This window comes from Haliaeetus albicilla, chromosome 9, assembly GCF_947461875.1.
Source record: "Haliaeetus albicilla chromosome 9, bHalAlb1.1, whole genome shotgun sequence".
NCBI classification, from domain to species: domain Eukaryota; kingdom Metazoa; phylum Chordata; class Aves; order Accipitriformes; family Accipitridae; genus Haliaeetus; species Haliaeetus albicilla.
In genome coordinates, this window is record NC_091491.1 from 35,904,906 (window position 1) to 35,924,147 (window position 19,242).

The following is a 19,242-nucleotide window of genomic DNA, read 5'->3' on the forward strand; positions in this document are numbered from 1 at the left end:
GATCTATGGCAAGCCAGAGCACCAGAGGCTGCGTTGCACAGTGGTTCGGGATTGTTGGGTGTGAGCAGGGAAAGCTAGAGGTCTTGTTTCTGCTCTTGGAAAGGGCGGTGTTGGGTCCCAGTTCTGCTATTTGGGCTTTTTGTGTCTTTTATATTTGAGGCTTAGTGGAGAAAACACAGAAATTGTGCTGGAAGCAAGGATCAGGACCCACGAGTGGGCTTCAGTGTGCTACAGAAATTGTAAAGTGTGTTGTTCGAGGCCCAGAACATATGTCGGTCCCTCTACTGACACGGCTGCTTCTTTCTCTGTAGTGGTACTCCTCCTCCGCTGCAAGGTAGTGGCAGAGTGCTGCACTGGCAAATGTGCTGTCCCCCTCCGGGCGAGCAGGATGCCGGGTTAGCAGGTCCCCAAGCCCTGAACCAGGAAAGCAAAGGTTAATTGGGCCAGGAAGCAGCTTGGGGACTTGTTAGTGCTTGGGAGTGTCCTTAAGGAAGAGGAAATCATCCGCTAGGGACAGATAAAGAGCCACCACAAAGCAGGAGGATTAGCACTCTGATAGAGATGCTCTCTCTTGTTTTGAAAAAATTATTCCTTGCCACTGGCAAAAATGCCCTTTTTGTCTCTTTCCTGTCCTCAGTCCTTCTGTCTTTGAGAGAGAAGGTATCTCCATATGGTCCTGGCAGGGAACCCGGGAATGCTGTGAGAAAGGCATGATTTGGGAGAGCAGCTGAAGTGCTTGCCTGTGTGCTGGGCTGCCCCAAGCCCCTGTTTCTGTGGCACTGAGGATGTGCGGGCAGCTGGAGCTCCAGTGGTGCGAGGTGTCCTTTGCACCTCCTTGGTCCTCCCAGTGCGTCGTGTGTCCTCTTTGTGTGCTGTTTCGGTCCCCACCGCTCAGGTAAGAGAACCATGTCTGGAGCTGAAATTACAGAAACGGGCTAAATAAGCCCCAGCCCCAGGCCAGGTTATCTCACCGGTGAGCTGCGGTGGTTACAGTTCCTTATGGAATTGTGGCTTCTTCCACCAGTCGTAGCCGGTGAACTGGTGATTTATGCACATACTTGTATTTTTCCAGGGCTTTGACCAAGACCTTGTCTCCATCCAGAAAAATGAAGGTGGATGATTTCCAAACCAGACGTTCATAAGTATAATCCTTATTTATGTGAGAATTTCCACAAGCCTAAGCTCTTTACTGCCATTGCACTTGTAGCGCCTTTAATGGCTGTAGGTACATAATGGGTAGACCTTCAGAAGAACAGCATCATCTGTCAAGTTCAGTAATCCTTTTTCAAGCAGATGTTGAAGGATTTACCAGGACCTCATGATACGTACACCTGGAAACCTCTGAATTTGATTTAAAGGTGCTCACAGAGTAGTAATTAACTCAGAACCGCCAAGCAAAAATGCAGTTCAAGGAAATAATATTTCAGCTTTTCAGTGCTTAAATGGAAAAATGAATTAATCATTGGCAATTACTGAGTTAAAAGACTTAACTCATGACTTGAAATACTCCCACACAATCTTGTTTCCAAAGCTTTCATTAACTGAGCTAATAATTACTACTACAATTAGAGATGTGAGGCATTAAAAAGTCCAAGATAATAAAACATATGTAGTTATTTAAAAAATTTACCAGTCAGTTTTGCAGTGTGTAAGAAATTCACCTTGTCTCTTGTTTGGAAACGTTCCATTTCCACACAATTACTTGCCTTTTTGGACAGTAAAACTGTCTCACATGCTGGCACAAACCATCCCGGGACAGCCCCAAAGCAATGCTTTGCTCTGGCTCCTTGTGTTTACCTGGAGGAGCCTGTGGTCACCATCAGGGGTCTGCATTTGCAGAAAGGTTATTTTTTCTGGAGGATATGGAAAGAAGTTGGTATGTCTGATGGTTTCTGATTGGGTCTCGTATCAGCATAAATGGGATTTTTTTTATTCGTTTCTCTGTTTTTGTCCTGTTTAATACAAAGGCGATTCAGTAATTGAGGGAATGACATCAAATGCTAAACTAGGCCAATACTGAAATCTCAAACAATCGTGTCTTTATGGCAAAACATCTCCCCCAAAGGGGTGGGTTTGCAGCCAAAAGGAAAGCTTGAGAAAAAGAAGAGGTGGGCGGGAAGGGAGGTCACGGAGGTGCAAAGGGTGGCTGGCAGTGAACTGTTTGGGAGTTTGGCTGGTGGAGAAGAAGGGAAGAGAAGGGGGAAAAAATGGACCCCTTTTTGTTTCATTTTCAAAATGGTATTCTCATGTACAGAGTAGCCCAGCTTTGATCAGGAGAAGGGTTAACAAACACACAAATGGACTGTTTAGTCAGATCTTAAACAGATACTTTTTTCTTTTTGGCTTGTTAGCTTAATTATTTCTTGCCAAGAAAACATGGAAAAATGCTGCTTTGCATCAATACAAAATGATTTATTTTCTCCCCCCCCCCCAGCTCTTGGGTTAGCCACTGAACAGGAAAGAACATTATTTGCAGGGCTGTGGTGTGTCTTAGGCATTCCCCAGTGCCCACTACCCAGGGACACACATGCTCACCCAGCAGAGTTTGCACAGCTGCTTTTGGAGCGAACGAGGGACCCTGGTGCAAGGCCAATGGAAACTGGGATGCAGCCTTTAGGAGTGATGAGGACTTGCTGTGAGTTCCTGTAGTACCATCTATGTCTGTGGAGTGTTCCTGGGTGAATAGCTTAAGGCTCTTGCCATAGTGTTGTATAGTCCCTTTTAGGAAGAGAATTATAAAGCACTGATCTTGATTTTGTTTAGCAAAAAGCAAGATGGCAGAGGACCAGAAATAAGAGTTCTGGAGAACGTAATGAATGAAATGAGCTATTTGGAAGTTGTTCTGCAGCTATTTCTTTTTTCTCCTTTGAATTACGTGCGTGTATGCGTATGCGCATCAGCATATGTATAATTCAGCAGCTGTAGGCAAGGGGAACTGGGAAATTAAAAAAGCTGTGGCAAAAGGCAAGATGTTAGGAGGGGAGGCAAATGCATCCTGAGGTCCTTTGCAGTGGTGATGCAGATTTACACAAAATCTTACCCTTATGGCTTGTCTTACATTGTTGGCTTGTTGGTGATGGGCAGAAAGCCTGCTCACATCAGAAATTCTCACTGATCTGGTCCTCCAGTTGCAAAAAGCCCCAGCTATTGATAATTCCTTAGTATAAAGCTTCAAGCCTTTTGGAAACAACAGGAGAGAGAAATGGGCTTAAACAAAAATCAGAACATGTCTAGGCATTGAAATCCTCTGGCCTTATGTTTGTTGGACACTGCAGCACGTCTTTGTAGTATCAGTCATTAGGCAAAGAATTTGCAATAATTTATTTGATGCGTTTTGTCCATTTTTACTCATCCTAATTATACTAAAGCAGTGTTTGATGTCTCTGGTTTTTTTTTTTTTTGGATATTCAAATTAGATCCAAAGCATTATGCCAGCATATTCCTGCCTGTTGGGGCTATGGATAAACTATTCGCTCTTACTATTTACCATTCAATAGTCATTCTTCCTACTCCATGATTCAGCAATGATGTGATCTAATACTAGTTTTGGTACTTGGCTGGCTATCTGAAAAACCTACAGAAAAGAAAAGAGATTTCTAGCTTCTGCCAGCCTAACGAAGTAGGAGTTGTTCCATGAACTTGCTTTTCCAACCTCAACAATTCTGTGATCTATGGTATCTCTAGAAAACTTTTCAACCAACATTTTTACGAACATAGATCTCTTATAAATATTTGAGGAAAAGCAATAAAAAGGGCCACAAACTGAAGCAGATTCATGGGCTTTGCTCACATCACTGAACATTGGTATATGTTTTCTAAGCTGTGATGTTGATGGCTTCTCATCTGATTCATCTGATTTCCATATAATAAGAAAAAGAATTGTTTTTCTCTAACTGTAGGCAATTGGATGAGCCATAAGTCAGAATTAAAATATTACTATCTGTTACAAAGATCACAGATTCCTTTCAAAGTTTCATTATTTACAATCCTTTTCTTGGTGACATTTCAATTCTCAGGAAATGATGCTCTAAATTGTACCTAACATGCTCACCACCCACACGTAGCACATGCAATAAGCTTATGAGATAGGAAGGGTGAATGTTGCCATTTTAATTTTGTTTTTTTAATGAGATTCTGGAGTGGAGGGTGAGTATTTTGCTAAAATATATGGCAGAGACTGCACGGCAAGAAAGTCTAACAGGGCTTTCAATGGCAGTTATCTGCAATGTTATTTTCCTGCCATCTGGGTAAAATCCATCCCATGCTCTCCAAAGCAATGTAAAGGTTCTTTGTATAGGAGAAGTGCACAGGGTTAGTAAAGCAAGAGTCTCATCTCAGATCAGCCCTGAGGTTGCTGCTGTGATTGGTGCAGGGGGAAGGAGAGGCCCCCAAATAGGACAGCCTCACAGCAGCACAGATTGCCTCCTCGTGCCAAGCATCATGCGGAAGGCACTGGGCTTTCTCTGCTTGGGCTTAATTAGCTTAGTAATATCAATATAACCTATGGGAGCAGTAACAATGTGTAGAAGCACACATTATCAATGGATTTTGCATTCTTTGGCCATACGAAGCCCTCATAGCAGAGGTGGGCTGGATGCACGGTGTGTACAGCCTCACCTCTCTCAGTCCCTTTCTCCCTCCGGAACCCCAGTGGTTCCCCGCTGGTTTATCACCAGCACAACAGGATTCAACTCCTTATGCACTTCAGCACAATTTCCTTAAAAATGAAACCACAGCCTTTTGTTTTCAGAAGAAAACTTTACAAAACATATGTTGAGGGGGGAAATAATTAAAAGCTGTAATTGGGTCAAAATCTGATCTCTGTTGATTTGATGTGACCATGAAGTATCTTTGTTGGGACTGAAGCCAAGGACTCCAGTTATTCTGCCTTTCCTTGGTAGTAAAGGAGCACAGAACCTGGCCTGTTATCTACTGGGAAATACACAGTTGGAGCTGATTTTGTCTTCTCTTTCTGGAGATTAATTGGCTTCTTTGCTCAGAGCAGGTCTGGAAATCAGAGGTCTATAGACTACATACCTGTAATCATAAAAGATTTATTTAAAGGTATTCCTTTCTCATTTTATTACAGCAGCAGAGTAGCCTAAAATCTATTTCCATAGGCTTACAAAACTAGCTTCTGAAACCAATATCTAATGCACTGTTCAGTGCTAAGTCCTTATGGGAGCTGGCAATATTGGAATTGTACTATTCCCATATAGCAGCTGCAGGCTTTCCAGCGGGCTGAGAGACTGCCTGGAAAGACTGTACGGATTTCACTTGTCTTCACGTTAGCAAAGTATTCCTATTTTATACACTAGCATCCAGATTCTCAGCAAGCCTCTGCTGTTTACAGCCACAAAATTTGTCAGCTCATATGTCTGAACGCTGTGATATTATAACAGCGGATGCACTAGAAATTCCCAAAGCAGCTCTGTAGTTACATCTCCCATGTCCAAAAGACAGCTGCAAAATGTGCTTGTTATCGCACAGTTGTGTTCAAAGAAGTACTGCACCCCAAATATCACAGATGGTACTGCAAAAGCGTGGGGCTTGGTGTTTGTTGACACGAACAGCTTGGGAGCTGGGGCTGGCATAGGGGAGGGACAGCCGTGGCTGGAGACCCAAGGGTCAGTGCTGTGTCAGGATAGCATCCAGGGACAACGTTAGCTATGAACTTCCCTGAGAAATTATTTGTATTACTGTGACTCTCACAAATGCTAGTGAAGATCAGAACCCACTGGATGGAGAAGCATACCAAGGCTTCCCAGCCTTGCAGGGAGGGCTGGTGGGAAGCAGTATGGGGATGCTGGATGGCTTCCTGAGATGCACAGAGGCAAAGGAGAGTCAGGACTGAACCCATAGTTCTTGTTTTTTAAATCTTGGCCCTGAGACAATCCTTTCTCGCTTCTAAGTTTTAGAGCACCCTGATCTAGATTTTCTTCAAGCCTGTCTCTGATCCACTCTCTATAAATAGTGTTTGCATTCAGCAGCTTAGACGAGAAAAAAAAAAAAAAAAAAAGAAGGGATATACGCTTTGCTGCAGAGCTTGCAAAGCCTGCAAAGCTTGCCTTTTCAAAACATTCTTGTTAGTAGGAAAGGGAGGAAGTAATGGGCGTTTGACTAAGTTAACGTACTCAGTGAACCATTGGAGAGCTGCCAACTCACATTTTAAAATAAATGTCAACATTAATTTTTAAAGTTTAAACGCATATTTTGCATTTTTGCTCTCAGTTCTCTCCGGTGCTACAGCGCTCTCTGAGCCGCAGGAGCCGGCATGGCCGGACCTCCCTGGGGAGCTCCCTGTGGAGGCAGCCGGGGAACGGGTGCTTGGAGCACCGCCGTTCCCATGGCATTTGCTATGTGGGCGTAATTCCTTCCTCACAGAGAAACCCTTACCTGCTGCTTAACTCACTTCAAAAAAGGGGAAAAAAAAGATTTTACGTTTCCACAGTGCTGTTTATTTCCTTCAGGCGATACCAAACTGAACCCAAGCAGAGTACGTGTGTTACAGATTGCCACTACAATGGCATCTCCTATAAATAGGGTTACTGTAGTTATGTCAGAGCTTTGCTGAGCACAGATCTAATTTAATCAAGGTATCTTTTAGTGTCAAGGCCCATCTGTTTAAAATTAGCACCGTGATCTCTCTAGGCCCTCTTTAAAACTGTGGCAGTCCAGAATCTGTATCCCTTAAAGGCTTTTGCTGGGCAAACAGCATCCAAAGTGCTAAAGGGAAGGATATTTTTCTAAGGATGAAGCGCTTTGGAAAGCTTGTAGACAGGCAGTAAAAACAAATAAGTGAAGAGGGAGTTGTGCCGTTCGCTGGGGACTGCAGGGAGGAATTTGGCAAGAGGGAGGGCTATGGAGGGTAGCACAGAAGCAAGGTGTAAGCAAGCTGTTCCTTGGCACCGAAGCGGGAGGAAAGGTATTTCCAGATGGCAGTCCGAGGGACCAGCTGCAGAGAGGAGAAGGAAGCAGCCCTCCATGTGGAGGATTCCCCCTGGCCCCAGCTGAACCACCAGCGCAGCTGCGGCCAGGCAGGACCGGGGAAGGTGGCTGCCTCCGCGTGAGCCCGCTCGCATGCAGGGTGCCAGCTTGGCTCTGCAAGCTGCAGGATTTGCAAGGTTTTCCCCCAGGATGAGATCTCCCAGAGCAAGAGCATTAAGCAGGCTGATGCTCGCCTCTCCTCTCCTCTTGCCATATGACGCAGGCCAAGGTCCCCAAAAGTGACTCCCAGCTGCCAGGTCCTGTAACCTGAGTCGCTTTGGTCACCCCACCGAGGAGGACAGGAATCACGTGGCGTTGATTTTATCTCCATGGCAACATAACGTATGAGCCTACTGGGAGGTGATGTCAGTATAGATTTGTTAAATATTTTTTGGATTAAATGGGCCTATAACACCACCTGGGAACATATCAGCCAGTACGTGAGCTTTCCCCTCCATGAAATGCAAAGACCACAGGCTTCTTCCCAAAATCCACAGCCATATCAGTCCCCTTGGCCACCACAGTCGTCACCTTTTTCCCAAGAAGAGCGCACCACGCTTGCATCCAGCTAAACCTGGGCTGCCTGGAGATGCTTTCCTGCCCCCATTGCTCTCCCTCTGTGCCTGTCCTTTTCAAAATATCAGCAGAATTTAAAGGCAGAGCTTGCAGTAAAAAAGAGCTGTGTCTTAGCAAAAAGAACACTTTTAATCACACTTCGCAATGGCAGCTTGCACAGTAAGTAATAGTTGTCTTAAAATCATATTGCTTCTGTTCAGCAAACTCCTTTCTGTGAATAGAAACACTGCCCAAAAGGCAAGGCAATGACAGTCCCCCCAGCCAGGATCCCTCTCAAGCCACTGTGCCCTCTGCAGAGCCCTCTCGCCATCCATATGTGCTGCTCAGGACATGCAGCAGATGCCCACCCGCACCCCACAGTAATGTGAGCATAAGTGGTCTATGTCTGAGGTCATAGATTTAGCGGACCAGTGCCACTAAATCATTTTTTTATGGGTTTAGGCATTTTTAAGACCTTGTAGTTGAGAATTCCCTCCCCCATAACAAAACCCTGTCCCCAGGCATATGGGTCAGAAACCTGAGAATTTGTGTCCAGCTTTGCATGTGGTCCAAAGTGCCCTGGAAGCCTTGGGTCCCCAAAGCTTTCCTGAAGAAACTGCCCTCAGAATGGCCGTAACTCCACAAAATGTTGCATTTCTGATGAAGCAGTGTATCCGGGTTGTGTTGTTTCAGTGTAAAAACTCAGCCTGGCTGGGGCAATGGTCCATAGCCCCCTCACACTTCCACTTTGCCCACCTTGGGCACCAGGCAGGGTGTGAGCTGAGCAGAACCACCTCAGCTTTTCCCGTTGCCTGTTCCCTGCCTTGACTAAGCTGAGACAACATCTCCTCCCTCTGCATTTGTCTGTTTGCAGCTCTGCCTGTGACGGCTGCTGCACTCTCCAGGAGGAGACACATTAAATTGAGGGTGAATTACACACATTCATGGCATACTTTTGTGGCTGATGGCACAAGTGACCTGCCCAGGGGAAAACAGGGCCACAATGAACCCATCTGACTCAGCAGGAGGAAGCTCTGAGTCACCTTGCTGAACTGCAAAGGCTGAATAAACTCCTTGGCCTCAATAGAGTTTACCCTAATGACTCAAGGCTGCACATGTTTTCCATTTCTCTTTTTGAACTTGCTCTTTAATATTAACCACAGTCATTATTAATTCCTTTTTTAACCTAAAATGAAGATTATCATGACTGTCTGTCAAGTACACACTAGCGCTCCTTAAAAGCAAGTATTTTATATAGCACCTTCAGATTAATATATATGCAAATAAGATATTACAGATTAATTAGTATGCATATTAAGCCATGTGTTATTTGTGCATACATATATCTTTTCAAGCCTACTGCCTGGATGGGCCAGCAGGTAGCTTCTGTGCTTGTTTATGAACCCATACATATTACTCCATGGTAGCAGTGAAGCTCTCTCTGGTCTGCATGTTATTTCAGCTGCCTCCGCCCAGAGATACAATTCTGAGAGTTTAAAGGATCTTCCATAATTTTCAAAATAATTTTTCATGCCTGTAAATGTTTGTAACTGAGCTGCTGATCTCCAGCTAAAATCACGTAGTTAGACTTCAAAAATATCACCTTTTCCAACTGAAATCACTAGTGGGACACCATTTACCAAGTTCAAGTCACCAAAATCTCTGGGAGATGACAGATTTTACCCAGGTCATTACAATAACAGCAGCGGAAACTGCGGGTAGGTCATTTGTAAGTGCAGGAAAGAAAACCCAGCCTTAGCAAACCTAAAACGACTTGGGAGCAGCTGTTCCTGAATCAGCAGGTTGATGAATAACAGCAGGGATGACATGAGCAGCTGTGCTGGAGGTCCTGCACAAAAGCCACTTTCCTTGTGGCTTCCCTGGGACAAGCAGGGGCCAGACCCAGGTGGTGGCTCCTGGGAAAGCTCCCCTGTGCAGTAGGAGGTGCAAGGAGTAGAGCTGAGACCTCCGGGGATGACTGCTCTGACAGGTACATTTCCATCCTATTTGTGTTTCCCAAACTCCAGATCATGTTCTCCACTCCACACAGATTTGCACCCTACTTATCCCAGAGAAACACGGAGTTTGGCCGCAGATGTTAAAAACCAGGAGCTCAAGCAGTGCATCCATAGGGTCTTCTCATGGCCCGCAGAGCTCCCGTGGTGCTGCCTGCATGATTTTCTTCCTCTCTTCCAGAACAGCATGGCTGATCTCTCAGAGCATCCGGAGCAGCAGTCAGCTTTTCCAAAGCCTGTTTTCCCTGCCTTGCATCACTCAGCACACAAGCAATGTGGGGCCAGTTTGGTGGAAGGCTTTAGTACAGCCAAGTGTAATGACGAGCCGTGGGGTGGACCAGCCTTCTGTTTAATTTAAGAACCTTTTCCCTATGTTTTGAGCCCAACAGTGAAATGCCTGCATCCAGCTGCATTTCACTGCCTCATTACTTCATAGATCATCTCAATAATCTGATTCCAGAGCTCCCACACTCTATTCCCACTTCTCCAACCATCAGCCAAGTGAGCTGGGTTAAATTTCTTGCAGCACAGAGGGGACTAGAATAGACTACGCAAGAGCCTAATTAGCAATCTTTTCCTTTTACAACATATTGAAGTTTTCTAGGCATTGAGCCATATTCTTTCATAGCCTTTCTCCTTCCCTCCCTCTCTCTTTTCTTTGGTAGCTTCTAATTTTTTATTAAAGGATAACAGCATTATTGACAGTACAAGATACTTTCATGCATACCACTAAGCATTAAAAAGGAAAGTGTCAGATATACAAGATAAGAGAAAAGTAGAGCTAAAGCAGCTAGGCGCATTGCAGGAGCTATACATACGGTCATAATAAAAGCTATACCAGTAATTTGCTTTTAGTCAGTTCCTGTCTTGGGGCTTTCCTCCAAAGACATTCACTATTACCTGCCTAGGACAATCAATAAAACTGTCCAAACTGGGCTGTATTTCTGGAGTGGGCCTCTTTGGCCTGAGTTTCTTACTGCTGGGGTTGTTCGCCAGACAAGTGGAAGTGTCTCTTTCTGTCTGTGTGTCCCCCAGGCCAACAGCAATTAAAACTTGCTTGGGCATATGGTATGTGTTCAACTGAAGTGCAGTCCCTGCAAGTTCCCTGAAAACCAAAGGAAAACTCTGTGTATTGGATTGTGAGCCTTTTAAAGACCTATGATTTGGGCTTGAGGGTTAGTCACCGGCCATCTAGAGCGTGGATGGTTCACGTGAACAGTGGGTAGCTATTGAAACGATGAGTGGAGTGAGGAGGCGCGGCTGTTCAACAGTTGGTTCATTGCTATGAGAGATTTTCCCTTTCCCTGGGTGTGCTGAAGGAGGAGTGATTGTGGGAGTTCCAGGCCTATGTCCTTCATCTACTTCATGTGAGGCTTTAGTTCCTCTCCTGCAGCCTTAATGAGTGCCATGATCAGTCAAGTTAGGTGTTTTTCTCTGTCCCAATCAAAGTTTAGCGGCTCCCACCGAAATGACCGAGGCGGGCTCACCTTGAACAGTCAGTGGTGTGTTGGGCCATTTCCAGCTCACCTCAATAAAACTGGACCTGCCTCTTAAGGATTTGATTAAGTTCCCACTGAATTCAATAGCAAAGCTGCTATTAAAACCTACTGGAGCAGGCCACATGGTAACAAATGTTGGATTTTAATTTATTATAATAATATCAAAGCTAATGCTGGCTTTGCAGTGAACCCTTGGAATGGTGGAATAAGAAAGAGGTGAAAAAGAACAGCAAAAAAATGCTATTAATTCAGAGACAGATATATTTATTTCAAGTAGATTATTCTTAGAAACACTCGTAGCATTATTTACAAGAATCTTTAAAAAATTGCAGTGCTACAAAACTGAGATTCATCACTGAGGTAAAACATTTCATTATTATTTCTCAAATCAATTCCCCCAGCAGAATATGAATTACAGGATTTCAGCCAGCCTTTTCAAGAAACCTCTTTTAAAAATTTACATAGCTTATAACAGATTGCCAGAAATATTGCAAGCAGCCATTAATTTACTCCTAACCAATTAAAGCCTATGCTAACACATGCACTGATATGCACACACTTGTTCTTAATTTTTCTTCTGCAGTTAAGCATGAACAAAAAGACATGCCTTAGAACTAAAAAGAATTTGAAGGCATTTTCATGCTTTCTTTTTTTCAGACTCAAGGGCAAATATGCCTTTGATAAATATCATTCTGGTTTTTTCTTCCAAAGAAGAAACCTCTTTACAAATCACTACTTTTTTTTCTGCTTTTGATTGGCAGGTAGATTTGCAAACAGCAGCATAACATCAGAAACAATGTCTCCTTTAGCTTTTAAATTTAAATTGTTAGGGTTTTTAATTTAATTAATTTATTAGGGATACTAGGTTGCAGAAAGATGTGGAACAATGGGATTTGGGCTTTTTCATGTTACTGAATTGACAAGGCAATTTATAAAAATGGAGATGATCACCAGTGTTCACATGGGAGCCCTAAGTGTGAACCCCTTTATTTGCTCTTTTTGTCTGTGGAGGTGGTGCTACTTTAGTTAAATGGCATCACTTAGTAGTAATCTACGTACCCAATAGGTTAGTGTGTTAGACTTTTATCAACTATGAGCAGACACAGCCTGGGAATTTTTACAGAAACTGCGAGAAAGAAGAGATTACAAGGAGAAACACTTGTTGTCTCAGCTGCATGTCCCACTGGGTGTCTGGGGTGCCTGTGGTTTGTTATCTGAGCATCTCAAGGTGCATCTTGCTACCTGTGGGTGCTTCAAGCTGAGAGGAGTTAAGGGGTAAGGAAAACAGCAAAAGGAAGTTTGATAAAAATAGGAGAATGGGAAAACAAGTTATTTGGCCATCAGTAAATATGCTCTCCTGGTGCCTCAAAGTAATGGTAGTGGCTCTTATATCAAACCCACACTTGGTGGAGTGGAGGTACAAGAGGACTCCTAGCTGAACCCAGGCTTTCCGCCTTGCCTTTACAAATGAAAATCTGGTTTGTAGCCACCTATCACAAGAAAGTTTGTGTAACTGATGGAGCGGCCTGGCTTATTCTCAGGGAATTTCAGGGCTGAGTCAACCCAAATACGGCAGGTCCACCTGCAGCCAGCCTGCAGGAGCCTTGGCTTGCCCTGCAGTTTGTACAAGGAGTACGTCTCTGAGTCGGTGCAGCTCACGCCAGAGCTGTAGGAGTGCGTGAAGGCTGGCATGGCCATTGAGGATTCCTGCTTTGTACTCATTCTCCTCGCCAAGTAAAAGCCGGTATGAAAATTGCTCTGCAAAGCTGTGGTCACCCTTGAGAGTTATCCATCTGAGCTGCTGGCTGTGTTCCACAGGGCAAGAACCGGAGCTAAGCATTTTCCAAATTATAATAAAACCCAAGTAAGACAGATGAGGTTTAAAACATTGTGATCCATGCTGTGAACTTTCCACTGTGTTTCAGTTCAAGCTGTAATATTATGATCAGTGTAAAAAGACTTGAAATGCTAGACTTATAATGGAAATACTGCCTTGTGCACACTACTATACGTGGAGGTGTCGACACACTCATATCCTCATAGCATTAAAAGGCATCTCAAGCACTTCTCTGGGAAGGCACCATGATGATATTTCCTTCTGCTGTGGCAAGGCTTGCCACCCTTCCACATGTATTAGTACTACAAATTTCAATAGGAAAAAGAAAATAAATTCCACTTGAATATCATTTTTGATGGTTGCTCTAACTCTTCTGATGGGCCCAAACAAAAGGCTCCAGTTTAATGTGTGTGTATTTTGAGCTGTGCCCCTTGCTGACCCTCCAGTTTAATTTCCGTCCTTCAGATGAGATGAATGGAGCGTGAAGCAGGTCATATCTCAAAACACTGACACACGGGTTACAGACAGAACTCACAGGCAGGAGAGGCAGCCAGTTTGTAGATTAAATCAAAGCAGTTCTGAATAGATGGGAGGTCAGCAAGGGCCAGCTTTGACATTTGATAGGACCTTGTGATCAATCAACTCTTTCTTTGGTCTTCCAGGTTTCTTGATGACAATGCTTCTTTAAATAAATAAATAAATCGATCAATCAATCAATCAATCAATCCAGTTGGGACATGTTGAAAACTGCCAAAGCAGCTCTGGATTGTGTAAACCAATAGGGATTAATTATTATCAAAGATGATAATAGCAGGAGCTGTTTAAAGAAGCCAGCATGGAAGTTAGTGCTCTTTAATTGCAAGCATTTTATCTGCATGCAGCGGTAATCATTTTTTTCATGGTGTGTATTATATCACTACAATTTTGGTAATAATCCAAAAGCATGATAGAAAATCCTGATTGTTTATGGCACTCAGGAGTAATCAGGAGTCATCCCTGATTAAAAACCTACTGTTAGGGTGAAAGGAAGTCTGAGGTGATATCCTGGCCTCTGATGAAATTTGCCCCCCTGCTAAGTCATCCCTGCCAGCATGATTTATCTGGAGGGAGTGTAGGAACATCCCCGAGAAGCAAATGTTTGGCTTTGGACATGGACGAGATCTCATGAAATGAAGCAATTTTGTCCAAAATTCTCTGTTGGAGGAAGCCCCCCACTGTCTGTGTGGTCTTTGCCACATAAACACGCTCCGGCAGAAAAAGCTTGTTAGGGGAGTATTTGCAGCATCATTCCACACCAGACGTGATTTTGTCCCTCTGATGTATGTGAGAATTTTCCCACAGGTGGAGCCCATTGGAAAATCCTCCATTTCAGTGTCTTTATTTCCAGAGACAGCGTTAAGCTTTCCTGGGATAGTATGCAGCCTAGGAGGGTTTGTCATGACCAAATGGAGCTATGCTCTCACGAGGTTACGAGCTGATTGTTTTTCCATCTTTAGGAAAATAAATGACATGGTTTCTTGCTCCCCTTCCTTGCTTCATACAAGAATTTGAAATATGGCATCTATTTGGGGGGTTGGCTATGGAATGTCATTAGAGATCATTGTGAAAATACTGGTTTTTAGGAAAATATTAAATTTAAGAAAAACTGCCAGAAGTTTCTTTTTGGAGCATAAAAGGAAAATAGATGCAAAAGCCTCATTTGATGGCAAGGGATGTGTGGTAGTGAAATGGAGAAGAGCTGATGAGGAAAGCAGGATCTGGAAGTTGGTTTAGGGAACAGTGAATTTCCCCAATAAGCCACAAACTTCCCTGTGTGGTCTTAGCCCCTAGCTCATGGTTCATAGGCTAGGGCTAACATTTCCTTACCTTGGGGGATAAACTCCTTTCATCTACAACAATATAAAGACAGTAGGCACTGCAGTGATGGAGAACCATATAAGTAGCTTGACAGCCAGAGTAATGGGCTTGTGTTTCAATGCTCTGCTAAATAAGACTCCCTGGGCATCCCCAGACACACACTTTCAGGAGAAATGAAAATGTCAGAACATCTCGTTGCTGCTGCAGGAATCCAGCTGAGCTGTAATCTCAGAGACATTGGCTGAGCGGTCAGTGCAGTGCAAGGGCTGGGTTGGGAAGGGCCCCTGAGGCAGGTAGTAGCCATCAAAAGTTGCTAACTTTCACAAAACCCCACGGATAGTAGGAGAGGAGACTCTGCTAATGACAGTTGGAGAGATGGAGCTAGAAACTCCTGACTGCTTCTCTCACCTTGCCATTCAGTCTCTTTTTCACTTGGGCTGTGGTCTCTGGGCAGCTCTAGTTCTCTGTACTTTTGAAACTCAGGTTAGGAGCCTCTTGGAAATAAGATCCATCTGCATGCCTGCCAGTGTGCCCATTCTAGGCCAGTCAACGCTCGCTCACCTCTAAAATGTCTTGAGTTCAACACTAGGATGTTGCATATAGGATGATAAACTATTAGGGTTGCATGAAACCACTGCTTACAGTTAGTGAAGAATTAGTTAAAATGATGCTTTAAATTTATAACTTACAAATATTTCAGTCCTCTCTGATGTATACCTGTTTTTTTTATTGGAGTCCCTCAACCTACCTCACCCCATCATGTGCTGTTGGAGTCTTCTTCAGTGCTTACCCGTCTTTTTCTCCATGATAGCACATATCCTTCCTGTTTTCATCAGTTGTTTCAGCATAAAGATTTGTATATGGCCATTTTCTCTTCAGGACACCCCAAATCAACACTAGGTGTATGCTTGGGAGGAAGAGGAAGGTACTAAGGTCATTGAAGACACCCAAATGTTAAATATATATTCCCTGCAAAGAATACAGATTTGGTTTTTATGAAGAACTCAAGGCAAATGCTGTTCATTTAATAAGAGATGCATACAGGGAATACTTCTTGTGATCAGCGATTTGGAGAACATTTGTGAAAGTCTTAAAAACATTGTGAGCAGCAAGAGGCTATTTTAAGCTAGAAGAACTATGCTGGGGGAGGGACACAGCAGCACCCCTAGCTGGGGAGAAGAGCCCTAGAGCAGCCAGCCCTGGTCTGAAGCTCAACTACTGCTTCAGCTGAGGCTCTGAAACAGCTCAGAAAGAATCTGGTTAAATATAAAGTGTAACTGCATGTTATTACTTCATTTCACTTTATAGGAATTCTGCTCTCAGTTTTATAATGGAGAACTTAACCCTTTGCTCCACTGAAATAACAGGCTGTCTTCCTTTCCAAGCTGGTGATGGTGTGCAGAGGTAAATCTGACATCTCGTATGGCTTTACTCCCCAGAGGGTATGCAAGAAAAGCAATGAGCAGCACTGCGGGCGGATCCTCAGGGAACATCAGTTGAAGGGCAGATCTAGGGGGATGCAGGGAACTGGGGATTGTTTCCTGCAGAGCTAAAAGATTTAGCTTTGGGCTGGTAGAGGTCAAGTGCCAAGACCTGGAGGATAGCTTTTGCTAGGAGGTAGTATTACTGTCTCCCTGGAGAAGTGGGTATGTGCAAAGACATGCCCCAGCAATGGGTAGTCCTCTTGTGTCACAGATAGCATGTTCCTGGACAGCCTGCAGAAATGCTTTGACTTTTTGCAGGTCTTTGCCTTTATACTTGAAAGCCTGGGGTGTTTAACACATTGCCTCCCAACAACTTCTTTTGCTGTCCTCAGGCTTTGGGAGATGAACTCCAGCATTAAAAGCAAGCAGTGCAAGCAGCCTGTAGGCTCCTCAAATGCCCTCTTCTATAAAATCCGCAGTCCACCTCATCTTCAGAGACTACTACTAAAACTGTTTCCATTTTTAGGGATCTGTGAAAAGCAAGTTATTCTGAAACCATAACATATTTTGTTCCTATTCCAAGTTCTGGCTTTGATAGCAAAAGGGCAGCAACCAGAAAATGGTTTGAATTCCTTCCAGTGGAGGGAGGAGCAGATGCAGACCTGATGTAATGAAATACTACATGTGATGCATGCACACACCCGCACTGAGTGCTGGCCATGAGGAAGAAGGTTCTTTAAGACCTTTAGGACACCCTTTTCCCACACCCCTCCTCAACCCCCAGTAAGTCTGTGCCTGGTGCAAGATCCCTCGCTTGCCTGCCTCATTGTAAGGAGCTGTAAAATACGCAACCCACTCTTTAGATATAGTCTAATGTTGACAGATGTAGAGAGACATGAGGCAAGAGGAAAAAAAAAACCGTTTGGTAGAGTTGATCTTTATTGCTACGGTTTAGCAAAATATGTCTGAGGGAAGCAAGAATGGCCCTTTTGAATAATTTCTTGCATTTATTATACAGCCTGTGGGAGAGAGGAATGCTTGAGGCAAGCTTGCTGCACAATTTCTTGTAACAGTGCCTGCTCTGTCTGTATGTGCTGAAGAGCTCGCTCGTGTAGGAGAGCCCAATGTGATTAGAGCCATTTCTTTCCTCCCTGAGATTTGTCCTTCTGAAAGCGTCTTTTGACTTGAGCACCTGGTCTGAGATAAACCAATTTGTCACCACAATGTTTGATCATCCACTATGAGGAAGGACAATTTCGGCACAAGGTCCTTATTCAGATAGCAGAATCAGTATTTATGAATTTGATTTAACCCTTGAGGAACTGAATTTTGGTTTTCCTCTGCACTAAGCAAACACTTAAAATACATATATTGTGGAGCCATGGATTTCCAGCCACATGCTAGAATCTCATTTTTTGGAGACTGCACAATCATGAAAATTAAAAGGTAATTAAAATGCTTTAGGAGGAATTAAAAAATAGGATCGATACATTATTAGTCACACCATAATTTATTTGGGAAGTCTCTGCCCTATTTTTATATTTTAAATAATCTTGCTCTCTCCTAATTCAAATACTTTCCAGGCTCTACAGAACACTATTTCCCCACTTTTATTCACAGTCTGAAAAGCAAAAGCAAAAGCCATTGCAAGCTGCCATGTTTTTCACGCTTCATTATTGTACATTTTCTAGTACGTAATGAACTATCCCCATGAAAATTTGCTGTGAATTGTCTTGTAATTGCCTAGATATGAAGGAAAATGTGGTTAGAGTAAAATAACATTAACGTTAAAAATAGGAAAATTGCAGTTAATCCATGTGAAGAGAAATACTCCATCTCATCACAGAAAGAAGCAAGGGTGCAGGAAGAGCTGGTGGAAGCAGGGAGCTCAGCGTACCTTTGGGATCTGGTCCTGATGGAGGAAGGAGATAGCAAAGGCATTATCATAGGGGCAGGTCTCCTGCCCCAGTGGCCATGGGGAGCCTGCTACAGATGCCACCTTCAGCCTTCAGGCCTCTGCATTAGAAAGATATTAATTAGTTGAAGTAAAATCTGAGAAGCTCGCAGTCATTACGGGGAGGTGGATGGGTTAACTTGTGAAAACTGGTATAGCAGGGCAAGAAAAAAGAGTAGGGGAGGAATTAATGAGAGGGAATCTTAGAAGTGCAGCTAGAAAAAATAAGGGTGATTTTACGACAGATGCAGAAAATACAAATGTAAATATAAATGTGAAGAATAATGTGCAGTCCACAGGGAGGTGATCCTCATGCTGCAGGATTTTGCAAATCAGGCTGGAGAAAACTCCAGAGGCTGTCACAAAGGAGCAAATCATTTGCCTAACAGTGAGCAGGACCGAGTGATCTAATAAAGCTTTTCCATTCCTCGTGTCTGGGACTGGGAAATTAATGCTGGATGCGGTGCCAAACTATGTATTTTAAATGTGTCTCTGTCAGCACTGGGTAGAAGTTAATTTTGTGTGTTGATCATAGCATAATCCGTACCACACTGTACCAAACGAAAGGCAGGCAGTTAACCTGGGAGCAGGGAATGTTTATTTCATGCTTGCCTTGGGGTAAGAACTAATGGCAAATGTTGTAGAAACAGCATGCTAGATACCATCTTGTCTTTTATTTAAGTGTACTGATTTATCTCCTAGGGGAGGTGGTGGAGTCCCTATCAGCTCTTGAGTCATTTAAAACTCGACTGAACAAAGCACTCATGAATAGACTCTTGGGAGCAATCATGAACTGCTTGGGGATGGACAAGATTAAATACAAGGTTTTTATCCAACTATCGTTCTGTGGATATAGAGTATTAATCGCTCGGGTGAGAGCAGGGCACTGAATTGAGGAGGTGCTGGTGTCCCCTGGCTAGGATCTTGCCTGATCGCCATGCACAGCAGTGAGGAAAGTGCCACCATGCTCCCTGTTGCAGAGCGTTTAAAATCAAAATCTTAAAAAACATTCTTGAGGTATGTAAAGTAAACACGCTTGGTCTATGGAGCTATGTGCTCACTTGTTGTGACCTGACAGCCACTTTCCTGGGCGCTTCTTCCACCCTTGCTCAGT

The 19,242-nt window shown here is 43.7% G+C and overlaps 1 long non-coding RNA gene across 1 annotated transcript in view; it reads left to right on the forward strand.

Moving 5' to 3' along the window:
* The first annotated feature begins 2,516 nt into the window (after positions 1-2,516).
* LOC138686905 (uncharacterized) overlaps positions 2,517-19,242 on the forward strand; it is an 80,013-nt gene continuing 63,287 nt past the window's right edge. Inside the window, exon 1 of the long non-coding RNA XR_011326233.1 lies at positions 2,517-2,635. This is a non-coding gene — a long non-coding RNA (uncharacterized lncRNA). The remainder of the gene's footprint in view (positions 2,636-19,242) is intronic.